The sequence below is a fragment of the Lactuca serriola genome, chromosome 5 (genome assembly GCF_051521515.1).
Source record: "Lactuca serriola cultivar US96UC23 chromosome 5, Lser_US96UC23_V15, whole genome shotgun sequence".
Taxonomy (NCBI): domain Eukaryota; kingdom Viridiplantae; phylum Streptophyta; class Magnoliopsida; order Asterales; family Asteraceae; genus Lactuca; species Lactuca serriola.
Window position 1 is genome coordinate 350,297,345 of NC_136412.1, and position 22,399 is coordinate 350,319,743.

At 33.3% G+C, this 22,399-nt stretch overlaps 1 pseudogene; it reads left to right on the plus strand.

Moving 5' to 3' along the window:
• Positions 1-9,800: 9,800 nt before the first annotated feature.
• LOC145052120 (putative inorganic phosphate transporter 1-7 pseudogene) lies at positions 9,801-11,456 on the plus strand (annotated as a pseudogene).
• Positions 11,457-22,399: the final 10,943 nt, after the last annotated feature.

Consider the following 22,399-nt stretch of genomic DNA (forward strand, 5'->3'; position numbering starts at 1 on the left):
AGTGGGTTTAGGTATGAACTATTTGGGGCAAATTATAAATATATACAATTGATAAACTTTCGTTTGTGAGTTACAGGTACTGTAGCTAATAGTATGACTTTTATTGCACATTGTACAACCATCATAAAATATGTCACTATAAACATGTTATAGTGCCATTAAATCCATTAAACTTTATAGTGGCACATAAAATATGTCACTATAAACATGCTATAGTGGCACATCACACATATGCCATTAAAAATGTGTGCCACTAAATGACATTTAGTTTGTAGTGTGGAGTTATCTTTCAAATACTAAAGAACTAGAAAGTAGCACACATATGAGATTAACGAGGTTTGCTTAGGAATTGACTGATTTGATTAGTATTACATGTTATATCAAGTCAAGTTACCATGAAGTAAAGTAATCGACCTACCAAGCACATATACCTTGATGCATCAACTTCACGACTTTCATCTTTTGTATGTTAGAAAAACTTATGTTTCATTGGAAATACACTAAATCAACATGCATGACACAAGTACGGGTTAACGAGAAACCCTAAATTGTTGGCCATGTGAACGAGGAGTCGTGAAACCCTAGTTATTTTAGTCAATTCTTTCAAGGTTTTTGAAATAGGAAATTAGAAAGAGGTATATCATTTATAAGCAAGATAAAAAAGATAAATTCGACACATGAAAGCGGCCTACAAATTTCATAAAGTGTATCCCGTGATTTTTTTTATTATGGCACTAAAACATGACATACATTTTTATATATCGTAAATTTTATATAAAAACGAAACAATTTTATGACATACGATTTAGGTAATCCTTCATATATATATCTATATATATATATATATATATATATATATATATATATATATATATATATATATATATATATATATATATATATATGACATTTTATATGTCAAAATATTGTGTATAATAGTTCCTAATTAAATGCCTAATTTCTAGTAGTGCTCATATATGTTTTCAGAGCTTATGTATGCACGATATTTGGTGTGGAAGTACTTATAAGAAATTGTAAAATTCATCATTAGCTTTCAAAGGGAATATTTAGGTTTCATTTTATAGCGTTGTATGGATAGAAGAATGCATATTGCATAGTATAACTATATAATATAACAGGAGATTTGAATGAAGTAAAATGTCTAGTTGACATTTTATTCATCCATAGTGTGATATCACATTGTAGTTCAATGGATATTAAATTATTTAATAAGATTTTTTTTTAATCTAATCACATCTAGAATCACGAAAGTTCGATAACCTTTGACCACAATCTTCTCATGTTTAAAATTGATAGTCAACCCATAAGAAAATAAGTCTTACGATTCACGATAGGAACTCCATTAACATAAGAGATTGATTAAGATAAAAAAAATTAACAATACACTAAGAACATCATTTAAGTATTCAAACTTAAAAAATATTGTAACTGAGAATATTATGATAAGTATAATTATACAATAAAAGTTTGGCCAATAATTATATGAGTTGTGTTTTTAGATTAATAAAAGTTTATTGAGATAATTTCACGTTAAATATATTAGAATTCAAATATATATATATATATATATATATATATATATATATATATATATATATATATATATATATATATATATATATATATATATATATATAGGGTTAGGTTCATTTGAGACCACTTATATTTTGTGAGACCGTGAGACGCATTTGTTTATTTTTTTTTTATTTTTTTTTAGTTAATTCATGTTCCGAAAATAATATTTAAAAAAAGAATTTTTTGATTTTTCCATTTATTTTGCATTTTAAAATTATTTTTAGAATATGTACAGTGTAATATTCTATTTAGAATATTTCACGTATTTTTCAAAAAAAATAGAATTTTTTTTTTATTTTTTTTAATTTTTTTTTTATTTTTTTTAGTTAATTCAAGTTCCGAAAATAATATTTAAAAAAAGAATTTTTAGATTTTTCCATTTATTTTGCATTTTAAAATTATTTTTTAGAATATGTCAGTGAAATATTCTATTTAGAATATTTCACGTATTTTTCAAAAAAAAAACGGATTTTTTTTTTATTTTTTTTTATTTTTTTTATATTTTTTTTATATTTTTTTAGTTAATTCAAATTCCGAAAATAACATTTAAAAAAAGAATTTTCGGATTTTTCCATTTATTTTGGATTTTAAAATTATTTTTAGATTTGGTCTCACGGTCTCACAAAATTAGAATGGTCTCAAATGAACCTGAACCTATATATATATATAAAAGTTCAATAGAGAACCCTAATTATGGGTATCTTCAAGGAACAATTTTTTTTTTTTTAAAATTTCTAGAGCTTATTCTTTATCGAAAAAAATATCTAAATTCATATATTAACATTGTGAATGTGAAAAATATTTTCGGATTCACCGTGTGAATCCAGATTCACGTTGTGAATTTTCGAAGATTCACATTGTGAATTTGACGTAAAAAAAATCGAATTTTATATCATTGGAAAAATGATAAAAAGTTATGAATTTCTGTATTTTTAGTTTTTTTTTTCTGATAAAAAATAAGTTCTAAAAGTTGAAAAAAAGATTGATTCCTTGGTTAATTATGGTTCTCTATTGAACCTCACTATATATATATATATATATATATATATATATATATATATATATATATATATATATATATATATATCAAACATACTTATAAAGCTAGCATTTTTTATTGAATCTCATGCATTTGAAACCCCCATTTTTTAACTTCCCCAAACCACATTCATTTGAAACCTCTTTTTTTTAACTAATGCAACTCAAAAGTTTTCTTAATTATGATTTAACACTCAAAAGTTTTATAACTTATATTATGTTTAATTAGCATTTAGTGAAAAGTTTACTATAAAAAGGTCAATCTTTTGTGTCGTTTGTGTTATATAAAATCTTACATGTAAGAAGGATGTCATAACATCAATGTTTTGCTTGGAATATCTTTCAACCAAAACAAATAAAGCTTTTCTATTCTTTCTTTATATTTAGTTACTCATTTAATCGTTATATGTGATTTGTATGTATTACTCAATATTGAAAGTGACTCTCCAAACATCAATGTTTTGCTTGGAATATCTTCCAGATTCTTCTTTTTCAAGAAAAATATTTTGATTGCAGGTTAGTGAAGAATTACATCAAGTTTCTATGGTTGAATGGTGTTAAAAGAAGAAAGAAGATTCAGAAAATGGATATAGGTTTTTTTTTTTGTTTGAGCAAAGTTGATGAATATTAGTTTTTCCTTTTGATTTAAATGTATGTTTATGTAACATCTTTATTTGTATATTCAACCACCTAATGCTCTTATTTATTTGATTGTAGTTTTTCTATTCTGATTATGTTTATTTTTCTATTATTTTTTTGTTGGGTTATCCTACACAACATATTTAAAAGATAACATAATTTTTAACATTTGATATGTAATTATGATAGACTTATCATGATATGTTCTTCATATGAAAGTAATTTATTCATATTACTATGACAAGAATTACATATGACATTTACGAAAATATATATATATATTATATGTGATTTGTTTAGCATGTATATGTATGTTATAAATTTCTAATTAAATATCTTTATGTTTAATAATTGAAAGGATTAAAATGATGCATCAAAACCAATTATTTAGACGAATATAATAATAATAATAATAATAATAATAATAATAATAATAATAATAATAATAATAAATACACATTTCTAAGTACCACATTCATTTGAAACTCACACTACAACTCAAGAGTTTTTTAATTTATGTATATTTATTAGTTACAAGCCAAAAGTATTTAACTTATGATTATTAATTAGTAATCACTAATAACTTTTTATTTTCCTTTCTTTTATAAGGTTGTAAAGTTTTGCTATTTAAAAACATTAATGTATTTGAAGAGTTTTGTGATAAATATGAAGAGTTAATATAAATGTTATAATAAATGTTTTAGTATTTTTATGTTATTAAAAGTTATAGTGTTTATTTTTCATATTTTTTATTATTCGTTGTATATATATCTTTTTTAATACAAATGTTATAATAGATGTTTTTCTATTTTTATGTTTTTAAAAGTTGCAGTTCATATTTTTGTTCATACGTTTTCTTACCCGTTATATTATCATTCATTTGATATATAATTTACATAATTTTAAACGGTTTATAAAATTATCAAATAGTTGTATATATCACAATGACTTCAAAATTAAACTATAATGTTTAATAAAACTAATATGGTAACTACATGTTTGCTTTACTATTAACATTTTGTTTCAACTTAGAAATATTAAATAATAATTTGGTAAAAGTTATTATTTTAACTATATAATTCTATTCTCGCGCAACGGGCGGGGATTCACCTAGTATATATATATATATATATATATATATATATATATATATATATATATATATATATATATATCCCTATTCTAATAAAGAATAATTTTATTCTACTTTTGACATGTGTCATTCTATCAAGTCTCCTAATTAATACATATGTTATTCTCTTTTTGCAATGTGTCACCTTATTATGTCTTCTAATTAATACATGCAACTTGTCAACCTATTGATTCTTAATTTCAAATTCAAAATTTAAATTTTTCACTCTAATTACATTAAATTAATAACATTATAATAAAAATTAAAATAAAACTAATACAAATTATAAATTGATATAATTTCATATTTCCTTAAATCGGTGATTATAAATTTATATAACTAAAAAAATTTCCTAATTAATAATTTATTTAAAATAACTGATTAATAATTTTGAGTTTTTATTATAAAAGTTCAATTAATTTTGTAACCGTGATTTTCACGGGTTATAAACTAGTATATATATATATATATATATATATATATATATATATATATATATATATATATTACAATGTAGAACCAACACTGAGATTTATTTGTTTGTACACAATTGCATATCCTTATCTTACCTTAGTTCAAACTCTCACCACATGAAAATCACCTTTAATACAAGCCTAATTCCAACTCTCACTAATTTCGGGATTTTGTTTGTACATAATTACATATCCTTAACCCACCATAATTCCATTTATTTGGCTGCGTTTGGTACACCACAGCTAGCAGCTGATAAGCTGACTTATTTTCGAGCTTTTTTAAGTTGTCTTGTTTGGCTAGCCAAAAAGTAGTTTATAATTTAGCTTTTTTCAAAACTACTTAGACTAGTTTTTAGAAGCTTTTTAAAAATTTTCCAAATACATCCCTTAATTAATTTTAGAAACACATTTTTTTAAATGTCATTTTATGTTATTTTATATATTTCAGCTAGTTTTACCAAACGTCAATTTTATTATTTAACTTTTTATTTAACAACTAATTTTTCAGCTATCAGCTAGCTTTTCAGCTAGTACGTCAAACATAACATTTGTCTATATAAGTTATCACCAGTTCGCTACATCCCTTCCATTATCAACATCTAATGGTGAAATCCATTGGTTTAATGACATTCGCTGTAAATTCAAGCTAAATTTAAAGAGTTTTGATTCCATTGCTAAGTTTTTCTCCCCCACTGAACATGTACATATCTAGATGATGATTAGGCAGCTCATCCACGGATACCCAATTAAGTATTTTGATTATAGTTCAAAACTTTTAGATTAACTGAAAGAATCTTGCTCATAAGTTTGCTAAGTTTTATTACTGATTAATTTGCATTCATTTTGGAGTCTTGATGATGTTTTCATCGGACAGTATCTAAGTATGTATGTAAATATCCAAACTCTAGTCTTGTTTTTCAATTGTATTTTGAACAACATTAATCTATTAAAATGATGACTTCCAACATGATGTATCCTGAAAGGGATCAAGCTAATAGGGTGTTTGAGATTTCATCTCAAAACAACTTATTGACTTATTGGCTTTTTGAAAAGTTAATAAGTCAAAAAAAAAAGTGTTTGACAAAAAGAAAAGTATTTTTAAAACAACTTATCCTTAACCCTACAAAGAGTAGATTTTAAGAAGTTGGAATTTGTAACATTATAAACTCCTTATGATCTTTTGAGTTGTAAAAATTGATGTCCCAACTTCAGGAATTATTAGACAAATGTTTTGTTCGTCCAAGTTCATCATCGAGGGGTGCCCCGGTGTTGTTCGTGAAGATGAAATATGGTTCAATGCGAATGTGTATAGATTACTGAGAGCTCACCAAAGTTACCATCAAGAATAAGTACTCATTATCGAGAATAGATTATTTGTTTGATCAATTGCAAAGAGCTGATTTTTTTTCGAAGATCGATCTCCGTTCCGAATATCATCAACTTTTGGGTGAATGGGAAGCGAAGTTGAGACGACAATGTTTAGAACCTATTATGATCATTATGAATTCCTTGTGATGTCGTTCGGTCTCACAAATGTTCCCGCTATATTTATGGATCTCATAAATCTAGTTTGTAGGCCTTTCCTTGACAAGTCGTTTATCATTTTCAATGATGACATCCTTATTTATTCAAAAACTGAAGAAGAGCACGAGAAGCATCTTCGTGAAGTGTTGTAATTCTTAAAAGATGAGAAGTTGTATGATAAGTTTTCAAAGTGTGAATTTTGGCTTCGAGAAGTTTAGTTCCTTGGGAATATCGTGTCTAGTATCGGAATCATGATAGATCCCGCGAAGATTGAAGCAGTTGCGAAATGGGAACCTTCAAGGATGCCTATTGAAGTGCGTAGTTTTTTGGATCTAGCCAGATACTATCGTCGTTCCATCCAAGATTTTTCCCGTATTTCCAGTTCCCTTATTGAGTTGACAAGAAAATAGGTGAAGTTCTTTTGGGGACAAAATCAAGAAGATGCATTTACAGTTTTGAAAAAGAAATTATGTAAAGCTCAAGTGTTAGCATTCTTTGATAGGACAAAAGATTTTTTGGTGTATAGTGATGCTTCGGCTAAAGGCCTTGGGTGTCTCTTGATGCAACACAGTAAGGTGACTGTGTATGCTTCCCGACAATTAAAAAAGGCCAAGATGAGATATATGACATATAATTTGGAGTTGGCAGCGATAGTCTTTTCCTTAAAGATTTGAATATGAAGCAACGAAGGTGGTCAGAATTGATCAATGATTATGATTGCAAGATAACTTATCATTATGGGAAAGCGAACATGGTAGCGGATTCGTTGAGCCATAATGCTCATAAGTCCATATAAGAGGAATATCAATGAGGGTGGAGATAATGTCTACTCTTTTTGAGCAAGTTAGAGTTGATTCAAGTGAGGCATTGAAGCCCGAAAATGCCTTGGAAGAAAGTTTCAGAAAAGTATAGAGGTTTTGGTTTGGTTTGGTTGTGAATGATTTTCATGTTCTTGATCTTGAATAACTTCATCTTCTTGTATATTTTGGTAAGGGTTTGTCTATATAATACAAACCAATAGCAACTACTCATTAAACATTCACTTACAAAACGTATTAAATACTCATCATGAAAATAGAAACACATTAAACACTTATCAATAAGAACTTACCATGAAATTAAATACAAACCGTTTCACTTATCAATTAAGCACTTTATCATGCACCTTATATGCACTCAACTTAATAAACCTAAAAAAACTAAGACAATCATACATATTTTACATTTTACACATCGAATTCCAATTACATACAATTATGCAATACATCTAAATACAAAATCAAACAAGTTATACCAATTTTCAGTTTCATACAATTATACAATAATCACAATGGGTATAAACATGAGCAAAATCAGATTTCCAACCAAAAATCAGAAAAAGAAAAATTACATGTTGTTCATGCTGTGGTGGCCGGATTTCGGTGGTCAGCTTCGACGGTGGTCCTTTGTTGGTGGCTGGTTGTCATCAGAAAAACACCAAATCAGAAGAAAAAAACATGACAAATCAAATAACCTTACATGTTGTCAACGGAGAAGGAAAGAGGTTGGAAAGAGAGTATCGTCAATGGCGGTCCTCCGGTGACAGCCAAAAAACAAAGAAGAAACGGGAAAAATGTTCACATAAATCTCAAAATCAAACCTCAAAAAAAGTAAAACCGAAAATCCGGAGTTGTCTAGAAGATTACCGGCAGTTGACGTTGAAGGAGGTGGTCGAAGGGACGATAACAGGTGAGAGATCGAGAGAGAAATTGGTTCAGATGCACCGCTGCAAATGACAGCAATCGATACCTGTTTGATGGGTTAAAACCATATGCCGACGATGTGTCGTTGGTATAGGGTTAAAGTGGGACGACGATGTATTGCTTTTCTCACAAAAAAATAAAAATAAATAAATAAATAACTTTTTGTTGACGACATGCATCGGGACAGACTTCACACAGATCGTCAAATCTATTTCGACAATATGTCGTCGGAACAGCTTTCCCAAAAACGAAATCATTTTTTTCTGCTACATGAATTATAAATAGATAGAAAATATAATTTATGTAACATATACCGACGACAAGTCATCGTTATACATTTTCAGAAACCCGGGAATTATTTTTTATTTTGCATCTTACCTATACAAACAGCAAGTCGTCGAGACGGATTTTGAAGTCAAAGTGAGTGGGTCAACCCTATGATGAAGACAAGCTGTCGATATAGCCTTATTTTTACCGACAACATGTGTCGTTGGTAACTTGGTATAGGTATCGTCGGCATATGACTTTATTCTTGTAGTGCGAACCATGAACACCCCTAGAAGATGCATTAAAAGTACCATAAAAATTGTAAGTTTGATTTGGGTTGTTTGAGAAAAAGAAAATATAATGGGAATTTATTTAAGAGATTTTAGTAACATCCAAACACATGAGTTATGTTTTCCTTTCATGTTGATCAAATTTACGTCATATGCATGGTAAAGTAGGGTTATCGTGTTGTTAAAATTATTAGGGTTATCAAAAAAATTGTATCGAAACACATTAAAAACTAGCTTGCTAGTACAAACTCGTTAGGTTTGCATGAATCTTTTAACTCTTTTCTCTTATTTTGAAAAGAAAGGAAAATGACTTACGAGCCCAATTAAATTTCCAAACCGTTCAAAAAACTTTAAACATATTTTGTCTTTTCAAAAAAATCCAACAAATTTAACATTTGTCTAAAAAAGTTCAACTATGTTATATTTTTATTAGATTCTATGGAAATTACCTTATTGGGGAAATGACTTGTAAGACCAATGGAGTTTTAAAACCATTCAAAAACCTTAATCATGTTTTGTTTGTTCAAAAAAAACCCAATGAATTTAACATTTTGAACAGATAAAAAATAATTGGGATTTTGTGAACAGTTGAAAATTTCGTTGAGTTTTTCTAAATAAAAATTAATTTTGTTGGGTTTTCTTAAACGGTCAAAACATTATTAAGATTTTTTGAATGTAGTTAGGTTCGTAAGACATTTTCCCTCGAAAAGAATGCATATCTAACTCACATATTTATGGGTGTTATTTATGTCGGAGATAATTAAGGAAAGTTTCCTTATTTTATTATTTCGTTATGTTTACTTCCATTTGTATTGCATAAGGATTCTATTAATATACAGATTTTTATTAGTGTTGGATTGAGATTCTATTTAGTTTAGTATAAATAGATGTAATTGTTGATGTTAATCATATTCCAGAACAAGTTTTTCCGGTTAAGAAAAAAGCCTTTGGCAACAACGTACAGTTATCCCTGTGTGTTTTTCTCCTCTATTCCGCTTCCTTTCTTCCTCTCCTGTTCTTGGTTTGCTTGTGATTAAAGCAGGTCCTGCACTTGCAAACTTACAATTTCTTGCAGCGAAAGAAAGACTAAACATCGAAACCTTCTTCAACAATGGCATCAAATGGCAATTTACAAGTTCTTAATGCACTTGACGGAGCAAAAACTCAATGGTACCATTTTACTACAATCATAATCGCCGGAATGGGGTTTTTCACGGATGCTTACGACCTTTTCTGCATCTCCTTGGTGACGAAGATGCTGGGCCGGATTTACTACCACACCCCAGGCTCTCCGAAGCCCGGAAGTTTACCTCCGAATGTGTCTGCTGCCGTGAACGGTGTTGCCCTAGTCGGAACCCTTGCCGGACAACTCTTTTTTGGATGGCTCGGTGATAAACTAGGAAGGAAGAAGGTCTATGGGATTACACTCATGCTCATGTGTGTCTGTTCGATAGCTTCGGGGTTGTCATTCGGTAGTAATCCGAAGATGGTAATGTCTACTCTTTGCTTCTTCCGGTTCTGGCTTGGATTCGGGATCGGTGGTGATTACCCACTCTCTGCCACCATCATGTCGGAGTATTCAAATAAGAAAACACGTGGAGGTTTCATAGCCGCGGTGTTTGCAATGCAAGGTTTTGGGATCTTAGGCGGCGGGGTGTTTGCTATTATTCTGTCTTCGATTTTTGATGCCAAGTTCAAAGCTCCGTCGTACGAGGTTGATCCGATTGGGTCCACAGTTCCGGAGGCCGATTACGTATGGCGGATTATTCTGATGGTCGGAGCCGTTCCAGCGATTTTGACTTATTACTGGAGAACAAAGATGCCGGAAACCGCCCGTTACACCGCCCTGGTAGCAAAAAACGCTAATCAAGCTGCCATGGATATGTCCAAAGTGTTGCAAATGGAGATTCAGTCAGAACAAGATAAGGTGATGGAGGGATCCGACAACAGTTTTGGTCTTTTCAGCAAGGAATTCCTCCGGCGATACGGGAAGGCTTTGCTCGGAACAACAAGCACCTGGTTCTTACTTGATATTGCGTATTACAGCCAGAATTTATTTCAAAAGGACATATTCAGTGCCATTGGTTGGATCCCTGCAGCAAAGAAGATGAACGCCATTCACGAAGTTTACACAATTGCTAGAGCTCAAACATTAATTGCGTTATGCAGCACTGTACCTGGATACTGGTTCACGGTTTTTTTGATCGACAAGATGGGACGTTTCAAAATCCAGCTACTCGGATTCACAATGATGACAATCTTCATGTTTGCATTGGCATTCCCTTACAACCACTGGATTCAACCAGGAAACAACATCGGATTCGTGGCGATGTACTCGTTAACCTTCTTTTTCGCCAACTTCGGACCAAATGCCACCACATTTGTCGTCCCTGCGGAGATCTTTCCGGCGAGATTGCGGTCAACTTGCCATGGGATCTCAGCTGCATCAGGGAAACTCGGTGCAATCGTGGGCGCTTTCGGGTTCTTATACCTGGCTCAGAATCAAGATCCGGCGAAGGCTGATGCAGGATATCCGGCGGGGATTGGTGTGAAGAACGCGCTGATAGTGCTGGGTGTTATCAATTTTTTGGGAACTTTATGCACGCTTTTGGTACCAGAATCAAAAGGGAAGTCACTCGAGGAAATGTCAGGGGAGAATGAAGAACAACAACCCAATGTTGGGGAAGTGTAAATCAGGCCTTAATCTTCTATTAGTAGGTTTTAGAATTGAAGTTTCTTACTTCTATTTTGTTTTCTGACTTTGATTCCTTTTCGTATTTTGCTTTTTTAGTAAAGATTGTTTCAGGATTATGCTAATCAAAGATGTGGGTTTTTAACTAAATTGCAATTAGGCCTTTTTTTAGTAAAAGATTGTTAGAGAAAAATTTATTCCTGTATTTTTGATAAACAATGACAAACAAAAAGACCTTTTTTGGATCGGACCTGAAAAAAGACCGAGACCGAACCGATCTAAAACAAGACTGGACCGGAAAAAGATCGGTTCGAGACCGTCCCAGACCGATCCGAAAAAGACCGGACCACTATGAGACCAGTCCCAAAAAATATTGAACCGTTCCGAGACCAAACGAGATCAGTTGGAAAAAAAATACCGGTAACCAAACTTTTTAAATATATCATTTTTGTTAATTATACAATTTCTAATCACAAATTATCTATCTTATTTCATTTTTCTTTTATTTAACTTAAATTATCATTTTTAGTAAAATTTAATTTATCATTTTGATGTTAATCACATATTTGTAATGGAAAAAAATTGAAACAAAAACAAATGAATCGAAAAATACCGAAACCAAACCAAAAAAACCAGTAAATCAAACCAAAAAAGACATACAGAAAGGCCGCGAGACTAGACCGAAAAAAGACCGGTCCGAAAAAAACCGGACCGAAAAAGACCGGTTAGAAAAAAGATCAGACAAGAAAAAGATCGACGGACCGATCCAGTAAAAGACCGAACCATTTTAAGACTGACCCAAGACTAATATGGAACCGCCAATGTGCAGCCTAAGAAGAAGGATGGTGTACCGAGCCCAAAAATGTTGTGGGGTTGGATCCAAAAACAACCCACCACCGGGTATGGTTGGATTGATAAATTAATTATAATTTTTTGGTTTGCTTTTTTAATTTGATAAATAGTTAACGTACATTGAGAAAGCATTTTCATTTTTAAAATGCTTATAAAAATACCTTATTTTATGTTGGGAGATCTTTCATTTAAAACATTTTTTAATAAATTTTGTTAATTTACAAACTTTAGGTTAGAGTTTTTATGTGTAATTGTTACTAAATACTAAATAATTTATACACAAAACAATAAAAATAATAAAATCAATAATGGTAGGCCTCTTAAATAAGTGACTTACTTACATTAGGTTAAATGGAGTGGGTACTTTATTCAAACGTAAGATGACTTGTGGCCTTAAGGCTTCTACGCGGCTTTTAGAGAAAAAAACAACGATCTTTTGACCGTTTGGGAGTAAAAAATCCAACTCTATAAATACCATTTATACGACTTAAATCTTACACTACAAACATTCATTTTATCTCGTTATACAAAAAGATTTTAAAAATACAAAACTCAAGAAACACACAACAATTTTGGAAATATATAATTGAGAAACGCACGACAATCTACGCCAAAAGATTTTACAGAGCATATTTACACGAGACAACATGACCACGAAGATAAGAACGAGCAGGTTTCCAATTTTTAAGTTTTTATATAATTTTTAATTTTAGTGTAACGTTTTTTTTTATCTTTTACTTTTTTAATGTTATTTTATATTTTCCATTTACTAATGTAATTTTTATTTGGATTTAACGAAAAAAATTATTTAGTTTTAAAAAAGTTGTGTTTTTATTAAAATTATGTAATTTAAATAAATAAAAAATAAAATTATATAGATAATGCGGAGTGGTTGGTATTTTTTAATGTGAATAAAACTAATCTGGATTTTGGGATGTCGCGAAGTTATGTGTTGTTGAGGTGACACATTTTTTAAGAAATGACATTATAGACCACTCCTTATAGCGTTATGAATAATTCTTAATCTTTTTAGATTAATGAGTTGACAATAAAATATTATGAAACTTTTTAATACAAAGCGACCGAATATAAAAGTATATCAAATCCTTATGAAGTTTTACCATTAACAGATTGTATCAATTGTGTTAGTTTATATTGTATTTTTCGTAATGTATAGTGTATGGACCTCATTGTAACTTTCATATATATATATATATATATATATATATATATATATATATATATATATATATATATATATTGCAATACAACGCCTCCAATCACAGAGGCTTTTTTTCCACAATTAACATGGTATCAAGCAGGGGTTTTAACCAATCTTTGTGTTAGTCGTCTACCTCATCCATCTCTCTTGAACATTTTTTGTTTCCCTCTTTTGGTCGAATTTCCTTACATGACACCTTCGTATACAAGTCGTTGTGCCGCTACAAGTTCTCATCCGTTAGCGTTTTTAGAGTTGCCTCATCGATCTCAACCTCACGTCATCGATCAGTCGCAACCTCACTGTCGTTGATTAGTCTTGTCGTTGATCAACCTTATCGGATGCCTTTAGATCGGTTAATCCTCCATCCATCGGTGTTTCTTCTACCGTTCTCCCCTTTTGGTAATCATTAATGTTGGGTCTTGGTTCTTCCTCTACTTCGTCTCCTTTTAAACTCAATCTCATGTGCACACTCACAAATGTGTACAATTAGTTTAGTTTCAAACAGGATGTTGACGGGTCTAGGTACAAACTTTGGTGACAAATTTTCTCCAACATGTGTCGCGGTTAGAGTTGTAAACGAACTGAACATTTAGCGAACAATTCGTGAACCGTTCGACGAGAAGTTTGTTTATGTACGTTTATTTAATAAATGAATGAACATGAACGAAAATTCTTGTTTGTTTAGTTAAACAAATTAGCATGAACAATGATCTCATTCATTCATTTATGTTCGTGAACGTTCGTTTTTGTTTGTTCGTTCAACTTTATTTATATTCATATGTGTTTAATTGTTTTTTAATATATTATTATATTATATGTTTGTTTATATTCATATATGTTCAATTGTGTTTGTATATATTCATTTGTTTATGTTCGTTTATCATGTTCACGGACATAAATGAACGAACATGAACATGGTAATTTATTAAACAAACGAACATGAACAAGAAATATCGTTCGTGTTTGTTTATTTGTCTAGCTAACTTAAATGCACAAACATGAACAAGCGCTTGTTCATGTTCGTTTGGATCTTTTATAGCCCTAGTCGTGGTACTTTTAGTTATGGTCGTATTTCAAGAAAATTAACCCCTACCAGTGATGATGATGAGGAATGGTACTCAGTCGATGCTCGTATCAAATCTTGGTTATATAGCATGTGTGATCCAGGCTTGCTTCAAATCATCTCTAGTGAAGATTGCACCGCTAAAGATTTATGGGGATAATTTGGACGAGTTCTTTCGAAACAAAAAAAAATGTCTTGTATGTTGCAATTGTAGGATCTATTTTGGAATTCAAAGAAAGGTATGAGTTATATTACGGAAAGCAAATCATCTCTAGTGAAGATTGCACCGCTAAAGATTTATGGGGATAATTTGGACGAGTTCTTTCGAAACAAAAAAAAAATGTCTTGTATGTTGCAATTGTAGGATCTATTTTGGAATTCAAAGAAAGGTATGAGTTATATTACGGAATTTTATCACACACTCAAGAACCTTACAGATGATCTCAACCACATCGAGTCTCCAACCACCGAGATTGATTTGGTAATGCAAATATTGAGGCAATTACTGCCCCCATATCACAACATTTTCGATGTCATTTGTAACATCCCAAAAATTTCAAACTTTAAAATGCTATGGTTTTAATAAAATCATATGAGTATTAACCCACATTTAACAAAAAACCATTCCAAAAAACACATTTATGATTAAATCATTAGGTGTTACCATTAAGCATCATACAAACCATAGCAAGCAAATAAGAATTACATCAATACAATAAATAAGGAACTTAAGAGTGTTAGAACTAAGTTCTTTTAGGATCGTATGATTCTAAGCAGGATATTAAATAAGAACGTAATAAAGAACACAAGTATGGCACTGAATATGTCGTATGATTAATGTGATAACACCTCAGAAGAGCTCGATAAAGAACTTCAATATATAGAGGTGTTTAGGGTTACAAGAATCAACGTGATTAACAACTATTTAATATATGCATACATGCATGCATATATATACTATAACCCTAACAGCTAATCTAGATAACAACGAAACTAATCTAGATAGAGACGGATGGACAGGCCCAATCCGGATACAAAATATATGGCCCAAGACGCAACACAAATGGACTCAACAATCTCCCCCTTTGCGTCTTTGGAGCCGAAACCTCATTCCTTTTTAACAGCTGGAGGCTTCTTCACAGTTTTGAACACCTTCGGTATAACGGCTATCATATGATGGCGAAAAGTAATATACCAACGAAGCATGTCAGTAAAGTTCTTCTTATCAGCCGCTGAGTTCTGCTTGCATCGGTGTATGATATTGATGATATGCTCCAAGCAGTCTTTGCTATTTCCTGATCCATAGTTGCAAGCTCATGGATATAGGAGGCCAACATTCTCTTAAGATGATCTAAAATCGGCTCATACTCCTTAGGATCAGAGAGAAGAATGTTGTATAGCAGAATCCAGTCATGAGGATTGAGGTTAGGAAGATCTGCTAGAGAGATGATAGACACCGTGTTTGCTGAACCACGGGTGATTTTGAAATTGACATTTACGAATCTCCCAGCAGGTGAAGGTTTCAGTACCTTGACTTTCATAATCTTCTATGCACTCCAAGTCAAGTACTGTGGTTGACCATACTTCAAGTAAAATTCGATCAATTCCCTGTCAACCTTCGGGTGTGGATGCGGAAACTCAACAGTCGCCTCAAAGTAGTGAAATGTAAAAGCTTTTCTTGTAATAGGCATATCAAACTGCGAGTCTTTAGAGTTATCACAATCAAACGAAGCAACTGGTTCCAACCAATAAACAGAAGGAAACTCAATCTCTTGATTGATAAGTGTGTCTCTGTTCCACTCAGGAAACAAAGCCTTCTTGCATTGCAAGGCATCCTCTTCTTCCTTATTTCTCTTTTCCTGCTCCTCTGCTTCACTAGCTACTTTCATCATTTCATCAAGCTCTTTGTTTCTTTTCTTTCATATTAGAGCATCGGCTATAGTTTCTTCAACATCACTCTCACTGTCATCATAAATCTCTTTTTTCTTTGATTGAGAACCAGAACCCGAAGCTAAATTAACCTTCAGTTATATTGTGACTTTCGGGTGTTCATCTTCTGTCTTCACAATCGGTCTTGTTTGAACAAAATCACGAGCGCTACTCTCTCCCCCTTGTTTTGGAGGTACAACTCCCTCCGAAACACCTTTCATTTCACTTAAAATGGCAATAGAAGGAAGGAGTTTGGATTGAAGATGATTCTGAATAGTCAGAGTTAAGATCGGATCATGCGCTTCAAGCAAATTTGTCAGCAAATCTTTCACATCTCTTGCACAACTTTTATAAACAGCCCTCTGAGTTTTCAGCAAGGAAATTTCTTTCTCTGCTTGGGCCAGCTGCACTTTCTGAACATCAATTGTTGCTTTCTTTTTAGCCAACTCCTCCTTCAAGGCACTCTCTGTTGCAAGATTAGCAACAAGAGCATCAAAACGAGAATCCACTGATTTTAAGAAAGAGGTGGTTTCTATGTGAAGCTCAGAGCGTACAGCCTCAAACTTAGTGGTTTTATCATGAAGGGACTTAGAAAAAGAGTCCACAGAGGATTGATAGTTTGTTGTATGGGTGTCAGCATGAGACTTCAACGACTCAAGAAAAATCTGAGTTGTATGAACAACCTCAGAAACTTCTTTGGTAGCCTGCTTACACGTGGAGGTAGACTCATTAATTGCCTTCGTAGATTTGTCAATTGCCAGAGTATACTGCTCAATGGCTGTCTCCAGAAATGCTTTAAGAACAACACCACCATAGGCTTTGCTGTCGTCAAGCAATCGATCCAACTTCTCATGAATGCCCTGTATTTGTTGACCTGTGACAGGAGCATCAGTCTCATCATCGGTTGGAAGTCGGTAAGGACTATAGTAGATCGAGTCAAATTCCTCATCATCTCCCCCAAGAGTAGCACCCGAATCAGATGATGGGGTTGGTGAAGGTGGTTTGGTAATGACCGGAGTTTCAGTCACAGTAGTAGCCCATGTATCAGATACATTGACTTCCACTGTGGATTTGGGAATGGTAGTGGTTGTTGATTCGGTTATAAGTGGAGAAGATAAGGGTACAGTAGAAATAGGAACGGAAGTAATTGGTGGTGGGACAGGAAAAGTTGTTGCTTGAGTGTTAAGGGATGTAGTAACAATGGGAACAGAAAGTGGAACAGTTTGTTTCGGCGATTGGGTTGGAGTTGGAACTCTGTTGTGATTTGGAGATCCTGGTGGAGTAGGAGATCATGGAGGAATGGGCTCTTAGGGTGAGACATGACGAACCTCTTCTTCCTCACTTTGCTCATCTGCATGATCTGTGCTTGGAGGAGTGTTTTCTTTAGGTCTGCGAGCCATCTTCTTTATTTTCTTCTGTTTCGGTTGAGAAGTATCTCCTTCACCAAACTTGCGTTTAGAGGACTTGGACTCACGTTCTTCAGGATCCTCTTTCTTTGAAACCCTCTTTCCTCTGTTGGTAGGCTTCTCCAGTGCATCCAAAGCTGCTTGCTGCTCAGGAGACAAAACTCTCGGTCCGATAGGAGGAAGTTTCCTATAGTTCGCCATGACATTGCTCTTTTTTGTAACACCACGATACATGGTTTCAGGAATCATTCCATAGTGAGGAAACTTGAGCGGATCAGAGAGAATTATCTTCTTTGTATGGAATGTGGCAATAGAAGCAAGTAGAGCATCCTGCATGATCGGAATGTCTAAAGAATTAATTGCCTTCCTTGTAATCAGGGTCCAAAAACGCCCACATGAAACTTCAAAATGTCGTGTCGATGTATTGAGACTCTGCACCACCTGAGACCAGATTATAGATCCATAATCAAGATTGATCCCGTTGTAGAGGCCGTAAAGAATAGCGAGAAAACCCTTGCTAGTAGTATCGGAACCACCATATCGTTCTGCTAAACCCTTAATCAGTATAGTGAGCAAGCCATTCCACTGAGAGGGTAAACAAGATTTCTTCACTTTGGTAATAGTTGTTAGCACATCGGTATACCCCATCTCGTACATCATTGAAAATAGATGAGATGTGGTGATAAAGTCTGGCGAGATGACAGAAGAATCTACTACAAGATTCAAAATCGAACAGAACTTCACCTTTGAAATCGAAGCCTTCTTGTCGTGGATGGTAAAATAGATACGATCTTTGTTTTTGTCATAAGTCGCCGTGGAATAAACCTATGATAGCAGCGACATTGGGACTGCTTCAACCTGGGTTAGGGCTAAAACCAAGGGGGAATATTTTAAACATTCCACAACCTGCAGCATATATGAGTCATACAAGAATGGATTAAGTTCGATGATCATATTTTGGTTAGGTTTAATGGTGAGCAAGGATGATGATGCCGTGTGTTCATGTACTGAAGAGGAAGTCGCCATTGATGAATGAAGAAGAAGATGAACAGTGTTTACTTGTCGTTTGAGAGAATTGAATGCTGGTAAAAGACAAATAAAATGTTCAACCCTTTATATACCATTGCCTGGAGAGAGAAAACCGTGATGATTATGATGAGATCACCAAAACGTCGCCTGAAAAAGCACGATGTGACAGTGTGGTTACTCCCAGGTATACGTCAGCACTCATGGCTTTAGAAACCGTTCAAATTCACGCGCCTAAATCTTATCTCCAATCGGCGTTTGAAATTCCACAATAGCCCCTTGTTTGGTTGCAATAGATAACCCAAGACTCAAACGAAACAGTAACCAGAATGTTGGAAAATAAAAATTTCCGTGCATAAGTGTGACAAAGATAAAGAAACAAATCAAATGTGTATGGGATGCGAGTGATGTGTTATTATTAGACAGAAAGCAGAGGATTCCGGGCAAGAATCATTTCCTTCAAAGTCAAGAGAGACTTGAAGTGCTTGTGTGGTTTCCCGAAAAATACAATCAACTGTTTGTTAATAAACATTGAAAGGCTTCTTTTAATCATAGGCTTAGGGTAGCTTATCTTCATCTGAACTTCGAGTTTTAACATAAAACCGAACGTTGGAAGAAGTACCTGTGAGACCGATGTGGTCTGTAGAACAGGTAGGTGGGATATATTGTTTTAGTGACTATAGAGAAATCAGAAATCTAAAAAAAATAAACTGGATCTCTTTGGGAAGAAATGCCTTGGTAGTAGACAATTTCATAAAAGATCACACAAAAATAAAAAGAGAGATTTCCTTAGGTAACCAGTAAGTTCTTGAATATATAATTCACCATCAATTCATTTTTGGTGTCGGATATTGGGTTTCACTCAGCACGTGGTAAACGTATCTAAGATCACAAACACAGATGTTGTATAACCATAAACCTCAGTGGTAAAGACCGAGAGTCTCAAGGGTTACTTTGGTGAACCGAAAGTAGATGGAGAATATAAGGAGGTGGCTAAAGAACCAAATGTACCTTCTGCTAGATAATCCTGACAAAGCAGAGAAAGTCTTAACTCATATGAGAAGAGTAAGGTAGCTTTAGACCGAGTAATATAAATTAGCCTGATTTTGAAGAAACGATATGTGTAGATCGAATCATTAAGGCCTGCTCAAGATCGCAGAGGCTTAAGACAACATGCAGCAGCATGCTTCTAGGGACCCTTAACTAGTTCATTTTGAAATTGAATCATACCTTCCTTAGATCCACAGTTGGTTATACAGGTATTCATATCACCTATGAAAAGTAAAGAAACACACCAAACAAACCAAACAGACAAACATACGAGTCAAATAAAACTTAGTGAAAGATTTGAATTTTTTTGAAAAAAAAAAATAAAAACAGAAACATAAAATATTTTTGGATTTTTGAAAATTTCTGAAAAATAATAAAAACAGAAAGATAAAATATTTTTGGATTTTTGAAATTTTTTGAAAAAGAATAAAAACAGAAAGATAAAATAATTAAGTTCAAATCAAAAGAAAGATATGCACAGAATATACAACCGAAACCTTATCTTTAAATGAGTGAAGCGAAATAGAGCGTTCGGTTCATTTCGGTTCCAGAAAATTACGGAGCCGAGATAGACCGAGCGGTCTGTCCATTTCGGTTCCCTAAAAGTCTAGATCCGAAATAGACCGAGCGGTCTGTCCATTTCGGTTGTCTAATTTTTAATGAGAGATTTGAGGATTCGGTACCAACTGTCCTTCCATCATGCCCAAGCCTTGTAAGATTTTGTTAAAGGTTGCTTCTGGTAAGGCTTTAGTAAAGATGTCAGCCAGTTGATCAGCAGATCGAACAAAGTGTACTTCCACGTTCCCATCTTCTACATGATCCTTGATGAAATGATACCTAAGTGCAATGTGCTTGGTTTTTGAGTGTTGCACTGGATTATGACAAATCCTAATTGCACTTTCAGAGTCGCAATAGAGAGGCATCTTCTTCATACTTAGCCCATAATCTCTTAGTTGACTTTGAATCCAAACCACTTGAGAGGTGCAAGATGCTGCAACAATATATTCAACTTCGGCTGTGGATAACGAAACACATGTTTGTTTCTTGGACTGCCAACTAACAAGTTTCCCGTCAAGAAATTGGCATCCACCTGTAGTACTCTTTCTGTCCAGTCCACATCCTCCTAGATCAGCATCAGAGAAGGCTTGGATGAAGAATCCAGATCTTGCAGGATACCAGAGACCGAGAGATGAAGTTTTCTTCATATATCGAAAAATGTTCTTCACAGCAAGCATGTGAGGTTCTCTTGGATTGGCTTGAAACCTGACACAGTAACAAACATAAAACATAATATCTGGTCTACTAGCTATTAGATACATAAGGGACCCGATCATTTGACGATAAAGTGTTATATCTACAGTAGGTTTCTCCAGAGATGGGGTTAGCTTAGTGCCAAATGCCATAGGAACCTTCACTTTTGAATCACCCTTCATTCCAAATTTTGTCAGTAAGTTCTTAGTGTATGCTTCCTGGTTTATAAAGATACCTTCTGGTCCCTGTCTAATATTCAAACCAAGGAAAAAGTTAATTGGACCCATTGTGCTCATTTCAAATTTAGTCTCCATCAACTTCCTGAATTCAGTTGTTAAGCTAGGATTCGTGGAGCCGAAGATGATATCATCAACATAAATCTGAACAATCATCAAATGTTCGCCTTCCTTCTTACGAAAGAAGGTTGGGTCAACCGAACCTTGTTTAAATTTTGACATTTTCAAGAAGCGAGTTAGCGTTTCATACCAGGCTCTCGGTGCTTGTTTTAGCCCATAGACAGCTTTATCCAGCACATAGCAATGATTAGGGTATTTTTCATTCACAAAAGCAGGCGGTTGCTCAACATAAACGGTTTCTTCTAATTCTCCATTCAAGAAAGCGCATTTGACATCCATTTGGAAAACTTCGAAGTTCTTGTGAGCAGCATATGCAAGAAAGATTCTGACAGATTCTAACCTTGCTATTGGAGCAAAGGTTTCTTCATAATCTATCCCTTCTTCTTGATAATAACCTTTTACCACCAACCAAGCCTTGTTACAAATGACATTCCCTTCTTTTTCCAGCTTATTTCTAAACACCCATTTCAGGCCGACAACAGAAGCACCTTTTAGTGTAGGAATCAACCTCCAAACTCTGTTGCGTTCGAACTCATGTAGCTCATCCTGCATTGCTTGAACCCAATCTGAATGATCAAGTGCAACATTTACAGTTTTCGGCTCAATTTTGGAAATAAATGAATTAAACATACAAAATTCCACTTTAGAGAATAATGCAGTTTGTTTCGCCTTCAGTTGAGATCGAGTAAGAACACTTTCTGAGGTTTCACCAATAATTTGCTCTTTGAGATGGTCCTTTGTCCATTTCACTAATGGAGGATAGCTTGGATCATATTCTGGATTCAATTCAGCTTCTACTTCTATTTCAACATCTGACAGATCACCCTCACCTTCGTCAATAGAACTATCAC